Raw genomic sequence first — 11,767 nt, forward strand, 5'->3', positions numbered from 1 at the left:
GAAGCCACCAGCACTACTCACAAGCCACACCATCTGAGAGTACTGCAGTTCCCTTCACCTGCAGCACGGGTTTTGGTAGCATTAACACCAATTGTGGACACTCTCCAGCCCCAGTTGGATCCTGTGGATGGAGCCAGTGGTTATCAGCAGAGTCTGCCATCATCCCAGCCTCCTTCCATGTTTTTAGTTACAAGCTCCATTCCTCACGGGTTTTATTTTCACTAAGAATTATTCATAACTTATATTTATTTGCTCAGTGTCAGTTAGATGTCTGTTTTTCTGCCTGGACTATCTTTAGCTTCCAAAATATTTTGCAACCCAGGGAAGTATTTGAGCAACTTTTCTGAGAAGAAATAAGGCAGAGCATCAGCACACAGAAGCTGTCCTGTTTGCTTTTCCTCTTTTCTATGTGGGGGCATCCATGACGTGTCCTGAAATGACTGAGCAAGGCTTGTACCCAAGGTAAGATCAGTGGGGCTCATGGAAATAGGATGGGCATGGCAGCACACAGCCGTGTTCAGCCCAGCTCAGAGTTTTTCACTAAAGAAGGATTTCCATCTAATGCCCAGGGAGGGAATGTGAATAAAACTGAACACGCAAAAAAGTTGCAGGATTAGTTTTCTCTTTTTGTTGTCACTGAGACAGTTGTTTGCTTTAATGCTTGCCATGTGGTTTAGGTCCTGGTTTTCCTTCTCAAGCATTTTCCTTTAAGAATTAGTGCCTGCACTATTTGCAGGCAATCATTAGCATGTTAACGTCTATTTTGCATATGCAAATTAGCTGTTAGCCTTTTCTATTTTAATTTTAGCACATAAAAATAGAAAAGGCAAAGAAAATAACAGGAATATATTACATTATAAACATGTTATGTTATATTTTCATATAATATGGGATATTTTGGAAAGTGTTTCACCAGAGCTCAGGCATTAATGGTTGGAAGTCTCCTTTGAGATAGGTGAGCAGGAGAGGTTTGACAGTGTTTGTCTGGGACTGGCACAGTCCTCAGCCACCCCTCTTCCCATGCAGGCTGTCACCTTGCAGAGGAGCTCTGGTGAATGCAGTCCAGGGTCTGCTTGGACCATAAGCATCACTCAGGGTGGGGTTAACCCCTCCCAGTGACCTTCAGAGGCTTCTGCCACTTATGAGGACAACTCACTGGGAGCTGGCCCAGGTCTAGCTCTTCTCAAGCATCCCAGCACACACGGGTAGACCTTGCTGCCGTGGGATTGTGCTGATGCCCAGCTCCATCCAGAGCCTCTCCCCACGGTGCTGCAGAGCTGGCAGGACCATTACCTCTGCTCATCAAAGCCCTGCCTCTGTGTGTGTGAGGGGCACACACAGCACGCTGCAGAGCAGCCCAGTGGAGCTTGTCATCCTTAATGAGATTACACTGCCCTAATCTCACAGCAAATCCAATTGTCATGCTGTGCACACCGACGGCCGAGGGAGCGCAGCGAGGCAGAGCAGGGCTCTGCAGCACGGGAGATCCACTCGTTTGGTGTCTCCTGAACCAGACAGGAGGGGCTGGAGGTGGATTTGCCTCGGACCCTGGCACTGGGAGCGAGTGTCACCATGCAGGAGAGGACAAGGAAGCCCAAGCGAGGCGCACCTCTGGCAGGGAGCAGAGCGCGGCTCCTGGTGCACTGTCCGGCACGAACAGCTGTGCTGTTTTCCACGGGTTATGCAACTGCTTTGTTCCCAAATAATATAACCAGTGTTATGTTTAAATTCATACCAAATCTTGTTTATCTTGCTGCAGTTCCACTGAGAAATCATGTGTGACATTTTAGTGGGGCCTGAGGATCGCTGGCCACAACTGCAGCGCTCGCTGCCTTGCACGGATCCTTCCGAGCAGGCTGGGGGCTCTTCCAGCCCTCCAGATAGGGAGTGGGTTCTGCTCCTGCCTGGGGACACAGCCTCTCAGCTGATCACAGCTTGTGCTATCTCAATAAGGGCTGCAATCCCAGAGCAACATCCTCGTGGTGAAACCCTGTTGCCTGATCAGTGCGGACACGGAGCAGAAGATGAGATGAGATGAGGTGAGATGAGATGAGATGAGATGAGATGAAGAGATGAGATGAGGGAAAGGGCCTCCCCAAAAAGACCCAGTAGGAAGAGCAAGTGCCCAAACCACAGAACATCCCTCAACCTAAGGGAGACCTTTCATCTCCTGGCGAGCCCAAAGCAGCAATTACATCCACCACTGGCTGATCTGACAAAACAGCCACATTTCTTTTCATGCACTCATCAGAAACATGGTAAAATGCCAAAGTCCTGCTTTGAGTGAGGAAAAGAGGTTATTGTAACCTCTCTGGGCTCCTGCTGCAGCCAAACCCACACTCCTGTGAAATGCAGGTACAAACTCAGTGTCTATGGCACCGCTGGAGGTGGGAGAAGCATCCCTGCATGGGGTGGGCAGAAACTGCATGGGAAGTGATGTGTGTGCAACTGAATTTTAGGAGTCCCAGCCCAACTGTTCAGCTACACATTTAGGACAAAGTTGCAATAACCAGAGAGGCTTTTGAACTTGGGAACAATAGGAGCTATTTTCAATGGGTGAATAATGTTGAAAATCTGTCCCTTCATGTCAGCTCGCAGAATCATCATTTTTCCCAGCAAATAATATAAAAGTTTAATTTTTTTCTCAATGGATTTCAATGCAACGTTTACTCTGAGACTGTTTATTCTTCATCCAAGAATAACAGGGAGACACGCTGAAAAGGGACAAGATGATCTTTATCATTTTAAATAGAGCGATTCTAATTTTTTTAAACCATCTCACTGTCGTTCTGCATGCTTAAATGCATGCCATAAAAGCAGTTTTATGAAATAATTTATTTTCATGTTTTGCGTCACATGCCTTTGATGAAGAGAAATAAAACTGAAACTCACCGATACTGCTACTGTTGGTGTGAAAAATAAAATAATTCGTTTTATATGCAAAAATTAAGCATGTCCAAAGTAATGTACTTCAGGAGGCTGTTTTGATGTTTAAAGGAAAAGAAACATTATTCAACTGGACTCTTTTTCATGGTAATAATTTACAAATGTTCACTGAAGGCTTAAATATTGTAGGAGACACGTATTTTGACTGGCATATTATTTTGACACCACTAAAAAAACTCTCTGAATAGACATTTCAGAAATCCAACTTGGAATGGAAACTAATTTTGAAATACTGGAATCTCTCTGATTTGAAAGTAGGTCTCCTCATTACTCAGTGGAAGTATCTCTTCTTAATTAAAAGAATACTTAGAAGCATTTTTCATAGCCTGGCAGCAGTGTGCTGGGCAAATAATGAATCTTGCATTGTCTTTTTGGCAGTGTAGCTCTTTCCTGCAGCACCACTTGGACAAAAGTTTATCCCTGCATGAACTAGGAGCGGACTCTGCTAAAATAAATTTCTGATGTGGATATATTACAAGGACTGAAATTTTATTGTCACAAAAGCAGCTTTGCACAACAATTAGAAAATAGCAGCTTATTTAATCCTGTGTTTCATGAACATGGGTCTCATTTTGTCAACTCAGAGATACCATCCTGCCCACGTCAGACTGTGCTTGCTGTATTTCCTTTTTTGCTTCTTGTTGTGCACATTTAAACATCTGTTTTCCATTACTGCCACCCCGAAATGCAACTTGCCACTGTAGCACAGGCAAAAGGATGACCATGAATCTCCAGCTTTTGTGTAGAACAGAGTTGCCAGATAAGATTATTTAAACTGATAAAACCTCACACAATCTCAGGGTCACCAGTGTTGCCCACTTCTCTTTATGAGATAGTTTTGGGCAAGGGGTTCCTGCTGATCTTGTTGCTTGTAACCTCCTGCCCAGTGATGATTTCAGCTGCTTCTTGCCACCATTCTGCTGTGATTAGAAATGTCTAGTAACAGGTCTGAAACAGAGGGATGGGCAGAGCTTATGTCTCAAACAGACGTGGGGAGGGTTTTCTGGTGCCATTCCATGAGTGATCGGCTGTGACATCCATTTCTGTGCTGCATCCTCTGACACAAGCTCGGTACCACAGGAGTTGTACCACTGTCCCCATGCCAGTGTCCCACCCTGTGTCACCTTCACCTCACTGCTCACCACAAGTTGTTGCTGGTACAAGAGGGAGTGAGAAGGTGACAGCGAGGGAAACAGCAGTGTCCTTTGGTGATGTTCTGCCCATGGAGGAGCTCTGCTTTAACTTAAACGATTTCTGCACTGGAAATCCTTTAAGTTAAAGCAAAAGGCAACGATGGGATGTTAGCTCCCTGAAATGTTCATCCCTTTAGGCAACAGCAAAGCAGAGCTGGAGCAAACTGCATTTTCTCCATAGTGACAATGGCAGCTGCTTCCCAAAGCTCCTGGATGGCTGCTGTCCCTAAAACCACCTGCTGCAGCACAGCCCCGGGCTGGGCTCATGGCACATCTGCCAGCCACACACCCAGCAATTTCCTGTCAGATTTCCACTACCATGGGAGAAGGTTAGAAATGCTGCTCCTCTGCACTAATTAATGCTGTAACTCGACACAGCCTATTTCGGGCCAGCCCTTTCTCACGCTTTGTAGCCCAAATGCTTTCCCTGCCTGTTCCAGCACTTGCTTCTCCACTGACAGGACAGGGCGGAGACCAGTGAGCAGCTTCCACCTCCCTTCAAGGCACTGACACACTGGCAAGCAGAGAGAAAGTCCCTTGAGTTTAAACTTGAACAGAACTGACTGAATGGGGCTGACTTCTGCACAAGTTCAAGAACACGGAAATTTTTAATGCATGTTTTGATATGTCCTGGGATAATCTATGGCCTTTTGAGTCCTTTTCTATCCAAAGCAAACTTCAGAACACAATCCTGGCAGATTTCTTGGAATCGTGACGCTGAGTGATTCTACAGATATCCCAAGTGATGCTCTGAAAGAAATGAAAATATTTTCAAATTATGTCCCATTTACCCAGAGATGAAAGTGAACAGTAAATACTGAGTGCTCATTGCACAGGAAGTTTCAGAGCAATCCGTTTGTATGTCTGTATTGTGTGTCCTAGTCCCAAAGGAATTCCTTGCATGTTTCTGTAAACTTTAAATAATGCCCACTCTTCAGAAAACAATTTGTTTCACAGCCTTCATATGTTTTTCATAGCATTTGGGGGTAGGGAGTTCTGCTGTTTCTCGGGGTTGCAGATTATCTGAATTTGCCCATTTTACCATCACCCAGAGTGTCCTGAGGCACAGCTGCCTGGGCACAGCACAGCCAGGTGTCCCTGCATGGCTGTCCCCATGGCCAGAGCAATGTCTGCATCGTGTCCTTCACCCAGAGCAAAGCAAACTGCCCCAGAAATGAGATGGGACTTGCTGGAGACGGCCGTGGCTGAGCAGGCTTCACTCAAGGACACCAGGACAGCAGGTTATGTTTCCAAAGCTGAGTTGCTCCCTGTGCATGCAGAGCATGAGGAATGCCTCATTACTGTCTCAGTGTAAAAGTCAAGAATTATTTTCCCTAATCTGTCTACTCTCCTTGAGGAATTCCTCCTGCAACATTACCATGGAGTAGGGCAGACTTGGTAAAGAACCTCCAAATAAGAAGGTTTTAGCCCAGGATATCACTACTCCCCTGCACAGAATTTTTTTCACCCCTAAACTCTTGTGGCTGTGTCTAACCTACTGACAGCCAAGAGAAGATCATTCAGTGTTCCTCTAATGCCAGGTACCCATTTGACATGTTCCATTTTCAATACAACCCCTTCAGAAGCTCTGCAAACACCAGCGAAATGGGTCACAGCTGAAACCCTGTCTCACAGCTTTTAAATAAATGCTTGACTATGTGTAGGCACAGCTCAGCACCTTTCTCATTAATCCTGGTTTCTGGAGCGTTTAAAGAATTATCTTAGACACCTGCTAGCTAATAATTTGGATTGGATTTACCTTTCCTTAGCTTCTCCCTTCATCATTGCTAAGGGAAGTCCAAGGGTATTTGCCACAAAGGGGAAGAAGAGAGGACGATGATCTGAAACAACATAATGAAGACATAAACGCAGTGGCATTTGTCAGGAAATGTTGTTGTAGGAAACAGTGTTTCTCTGTTTGTTTACTTCAAAATCACTTTGTTTAGCTGCCAGGAGGACATTGCATGAGGAACTTTCTTTCCAAACGTTGTGTAGATGCCATCAGCCCCCACTCCTTCCTACTCCAGATGAGTTTGTTGCATGTGATTCCCAAGCAGAACGAGTGGTTGAACCTTTCTATTGAACTTGTTCTCTTTCCCATAGTAAAAAACACACGGTCTTGATTCTGCAGAGGACAGCAGCATGTGTGAAAGTCCATCTTTGTTCATCAAAGCACTTAAGCTCATGATTAAGCTAAGAAATCACTTAAGTGCTGTGATAAAAAGGGAGGATCTGATGAACTGGGACCAAAGAGATGCTACAGTTAATTGATTTCCTTTGAGGGCAGCCTGTATTTTCCCCAAAGGGCTAATACTGTAGTTCTTCTATTCAGCTCTAAAGCTGTTCCAAAGCTGCAGCAAGTTTGATAGAGTTGGCATTTCTTAGAAGCTGTTTATTCACCCATGACCAAAGTATTAAGACTCTCTCTCTCTGCAGTAAATATGCACAAGTGGACACACACTGGGAAATTCTTTGTCTTGTCCTGTTCTGCTGCTGAAGGAAGACACATGGTTTCAATGATGTCTTTGTTATCTGATCAAGCATTCAGTCCAATTTGCAATTTTAATGAAAATCAGACACCTGCGCTGCAACTGATCTCCAGTCCCAGGATTAACAACAACAAGGAAAAGAAGCAATCCCCCTTATCGGCAGAACTGAAGCCTCCAGTATCAGTTACCAGGGCTCAGGCTGTGATTTCGGATGTTACCCAGAAGAAAGGAACTCTTTATCCCTCTTTGGGCAGTGATCTCCTCAGATGGAGAACCAACCCCAAGTGGCCAGCTATGGGTAACATTAGCCTGAGTGCAGAGCCACGGGCTGGGAGCCCTGGATGAACCAAACCTCTGCAAGCTCCAGAGACACATTGCACTGACCGCAGAGACAGCTCTCCTTTAAACATCATCTTCCAAGAATTATTACCAGATCATGCAGTCTTTGGTGTTGATTCAAGTTTGCTTTTTTTTTTCTTCCTTCTTTTAAGTCTGTAGGTTTATTTTTAGTCTGTCTTGGATATGAAGATGCCAAACACTGTAGCACTGAGAAGACCCCCAATATGAAATTGGAAAGGGATTTGGAAATGGGACAGTGTCCTGGTGTGGGACAGTGTCCTGGCCCAAATGCCACCTAGGAGAGGTCCCCCAGCACATCACCTTGTCACAGCTGAGCCTGAGCAATGCCCAGGAGGGAGAATGGGCAGAGGCTGCACAAGGGACATGCAAACATCAGGGGTGAAGGAGCAGCCCAGCACATGCCCGGTCCCTGTTTGCAAAGCCACAGCTGCAAATATGTGCTCAAAAAATCTCCACAGCTCTCTAAAATGGGAGAAGGATATGGTGTCTGGAAGAAATGGGAAATCATGTAACAGACTACATCAGAGTGTATTCTCCACTCCAAGACGTGAAGAAATCCACTTCCTCGGAGTTTCAGCCAATGTTTACTGAAGTGCTTTCCAAAACGTTTCCTGATTTCTCGTCTTGCCTGAAGCCCACTTCTTCCCGTCATCTGGGTTGTTTGTGTTTGCTGGTCTTTTTCACATAGGGAGAGAAGGATAAGAGAAGGAAAGGAAGAAGCAACAACACTTAGTGAGCATCTTCAACGAGTCCATAAACTTTGAAGCCTACCCGAAATCAAGCACTTCTAATAAAATAGGTAATTTTTTCACACAGCCTTTGGTCTTAACACTTGTTTCAATGGAACCCCCACTCTGCTGTGGAGATGCTCAGGCAGATCTGATGACATCAGGGGAGATTTACATGCCAGAACTCTTGGGATGTTCCTTGTCCTGGGAAAAAAGTTTTATCTGCAATAGGACAAGAAGAAATGGGCTCAAATTGCACTGGGGTGGTTTAGGTGAGGAGGTAGGAAAACCTTCACAGAAAGGGCTGTTTTGGAAAGCGTTGGAACAGGCTGCCCAGGGAAGTGGAGTCACCTTTCCTGGAGGGATTTAAGAGACGTGGAGATGTGGCACTGGGGGAGATGGTTCAGTGGTGATCGTGGCAGTGCTGGGGGAATGTTTGGACTCGATGCTCTTAGAGGATTTTTCCAGCCTGAAGGATTCCGTGGCTCCATGATCCATTGCACAGCTCCTTGTCTCCTTTAACTTGAGCTCCCTCTTTTGCCCTGCTGAAGGTAAGTCAGGCAGCTCCAAAGAAAGGGCTTGTCAAATTGTTTCAAGCCATGGCTCTCTTCCTGTCCTACAGCAAGGCAAACAATTTGGAGACCCCAGGTCACATGTATTGCTGAATTGAGCTCTTTATGTGCCTGGGCTTATGTTTCAGAGGGGCAATGATGCTTTTTATAGCAAGACTGTTTTCTATTCAGCTCTGAGTTGGGCTCTGCTTCCCTGATAAGGATTCTTCACCCCATTTTGCAAAGGAAATTGCACTATTTTGAAACAACATTTGGCCGCCCCAGCCTCAGAAAATATCCTTGAAAACACTGTGCGCTTGAACCTACCACGCATGGAATAACAGAGGGAGCTTTCTCCCCAGGCTGTTTCTCTTTCAGTGTGGTTTAGGGACAGCCATTCCACCATGCAGTGGTTTGTGTCCTGTGGTAACACACCCGAGCCCAGCAGACTGGTGCTGCTGCTGAGAGCATGCACACTCATTTCTAACATGACCCAGGGCTCGTGTAAGTAGATGGAAAAATCCTCCTGTTGATTCCAGGGGAGCTGGACACCCCTAAGACATCCCTGTGTGTCATTTGGACATAGCAGTGCAAGTGCTGCAGCAGTTCTAAGGTAAATGAGCTCCTTAAGAGCCTGTTTGATGTCCTCCTGTTCATCCAAATCACACCCACAGCACCTCAGTTATGTCCCTGCCTCCTGTAAGCACCAAGTCTGAAAAAGTTATTAAACAACCACAAAAAATGTATAATCACCATGTTCAGGTCTCTGTAATGTCTTGGATCTCTCCTCCAAGTCCCACTGTCCCTGTGCATGTTGGTTAAGGAGCATTTGGGGAAGACAGTCAGGAACACGGTGGGACAGTGACAGGCAGAGAAGAGATGGAGTTTGCAAACACCATCCACAGGTGGGGTTATGTGCCTTGGTGCTGAAAACTGGATGTTTGTGCCCTAAAGCTCAGTCTGTGGTCACCTCATGGCCAGGTCTACCCTGCACAGAGTCCTAGGAGGAGTCCTGGAGGCAGTGCAGCTGTGTTGGCTCTTTATCCAGTGAGGAGTTGTTCTGATACTGCTACACTTTCTAACAACCAAAGCTTGTTTTTTGACAGCTTCCAGGAGGATTTGTGCCTAATGTGAGCAGAAGTGCCTATTTCAGTTGTGCCTAGCTGATTTTAATGCCCAAAGCTGACCCTGTAATAAAGGAGTTTTAGGAAAATTCTATCCAAAGAGATCTATAAGCTGTTATAGAGGGGATGTCACAGGGCTGAACACAGCTCCTGGGAATATTCCCCTTCTCCAGGAAAGGCCAAAGCAGAATCACGCCTGTCTAGGGGCTCTGCACATGTCCTGGACACCATCCCTGCTCACTTGTCACTGGCTGTGCTCAGCATGTCCCCGTGGGCCATCTGGGTATCTTCCACCAGAGCCTCGAGGGACCATCACCATCCAAAACCAAATCAGCAACTTCAGCTCTGCCTCCATCCAAGGTTTTTAGCAGTTGTGGCGTAACTGTTGGGAGGGAAAAATTTAAAGCTTTGTTTTTATCTCCCTCTCTCTCTGCTCCTTCTTTCTCCCCTTTTGTTTTTTAAGCAGGCAAACATCTGCAGAGCACTTTGAGATAACCATAGCAATGACATGAGGACAGTTGGCAGGAACTCTCTGTGCTCCTCAGCTGGGATTCACTGGCCCGAGCAGCCCAGCAAGGAGGGACCTCTCTGCATCAGGACCTTGCCCCGGGGTCAGAGATAGAGCAACGAGAACTTTCATTGGAGCAGAACGGGGGAATGCAGATATCAGGGGATTTTCAATGGGAATCACAGGTGTTTCTTCCCTGCCTCCTCCCTGTGAGAGGCCCCTCTATGTTCTGTTACGATTTGTTTTTCTGGCAGCCAGCGTGCTCTATTTTTCTTGCCTGTGTTTTTATGACTTATGTTTGGTTTCTGCTAAAACAACAGAAAACAGCACAGGGCTGGGGGTGTTTTTTTGACTGGGTTATTGTCTTTTTCCTTTTCCTTTTAGGAACTATGCAAAGGGTCATTTGGAAGCCCTGATTCCAGTGAAACTTTGCAGAAGGATTGATGGAGGTTTCGGATCAGCTGAAGGTCACAGGTCAAATGGTTTACCCCCCAGGCGGGCGAGAAGATGAGATTTGCAGCCACGCAGCCACGGCTGAGCCCTGAAAGGGGACACGGCTCCACAGGACACGCTCAGCAGCGGGAGGAAGATGAGCTTTTAACGGTGGGCTTGCAAACAACTGCTTAAAAATGTCCCACTGAAGAGCCTCCCTTCCAGCCCATCTCAGCACAGAAAGTGAATTGCAGCTGGCCAGAAGTGAGGAGTTGGAAGGAAACAGACACGAATTCGCACAAGAGCAGGAGAATAAATATCTCATTTTTTCGAGGAAGAGTTGTTTTTTTTTTTTTTATTTTGGTGGAGGACAAAGGGGGTTTTTAAAATATCTGATACTATGTTTAAAAGTAAAATCAATTGCGATTCAGTGCAGACATGAGCCAAAACTCAAGCAGGGAGTAAGAGCAAGTTTAAATAAATCTTTAGAGGAGTTGCTTTCAAAGGCATCTAGACATGAAGCATTGGTGATGGTAAAATGCATTATCCACACACTTCCATCTAGCCAGGTTTTTGGCTGTTTCGATGAAAAAATTCGGCGGCATATGGTCTGCATAAAGCATAAACATGACTTGTTCTTTTGGCTGATTCTGGAACAGGGGTGGTCATGAAATCATCTTTCAGAAACCCCAGCTGGACTAAGACAGAGCCTTCTCCCATTTTCCTGCTTCTCCTACCAAGACCCTTATTCAGAGCTGTGGCTGTCATCATCATGAAACATATCTTCCCAGGACCAAAAATTTTCTGGTTTGAGTACAGAAGCATCTTGCTTTTTCCCATGGAAGACAGGGATAGAGGTTTAAAAAAATCCCAAACAAACCAACAGGTATTATTCCCTGATAAATACATGTAATTCCTCTGCATCTTTCATTATCATTATCAGTGGGGTTGGAAAAGACCCTTGAGACCATCAAGTCCAACCTGGCACAGGCAAGCTCACCATTAAAGATGTCCCTTAAGAAGTGTTCACACTTCTTTTAAATACCTGCAGGGACTTGTAACATTTCAGATTTTTCCATTTCAGATTTTTCCCCAACTGGGAGAGGAGTCCAGGCTCTCCACAGGGCTCAGGACCCAACTCGTGTTGCGCATTCAATATTCACAGCAGCAATTGGTGCCAACTGTGCATCCCCAGCCCGAGGTAATGAGCACCCCTAACTTCCATGAGTAACCCTACCTGCAAGGCAGCTTTCAGGGGGAGGAGGACAGTGGAAAGTCTGGAAACAGAATATGGCAAGGAAAAATGCAAGGCTTCCATGTTATATGAGCTCATGAGGGCAAACTGCACAACTCTGTAAGCAAACCCAGCAGTGCCTGCTGGCATGAACGAGCATCCTTGCTCTGCCTTCACAACAGGTTTGCAAAGTGTTAAGGGT

General features: G+C 45.8%; 1 long non-coding RNA gene across 1 annotated transcript; it reads left to right on the forward strand.

Annotated features, from left to right (window-relative positions):
- Nucleotides 1-358: 358 nt before the first annotated feature.
- On the forward strand, nt 359-10,668 carry LOC140684953 (uncharacterized). Its single transcript, XR_012058005.1, has 2 exons — nt 359-462; nt 6,576-10,668. It is a non-coding gene; the product is annotated as an uncharacterized lncRNA (long non-coding RNA).
- Nucleotides 10,669-11,767: the final 1,099 nt, after the last annotated feature.

Source organism: Taeniopygia guttata, chromosome 12 (genome assembly GCF_048771995.1).
Source record: "Taeniopygia guttata chromosome 12, bTaeGut7.mat, whole genome shotgun sequence".
Taxonomy (NCBI): Eukaryota; Metazoa; Chordata; class Aves; order Passeriformes; family Estrildidae; genus Taeniopygia; species Taeniopygia guttata.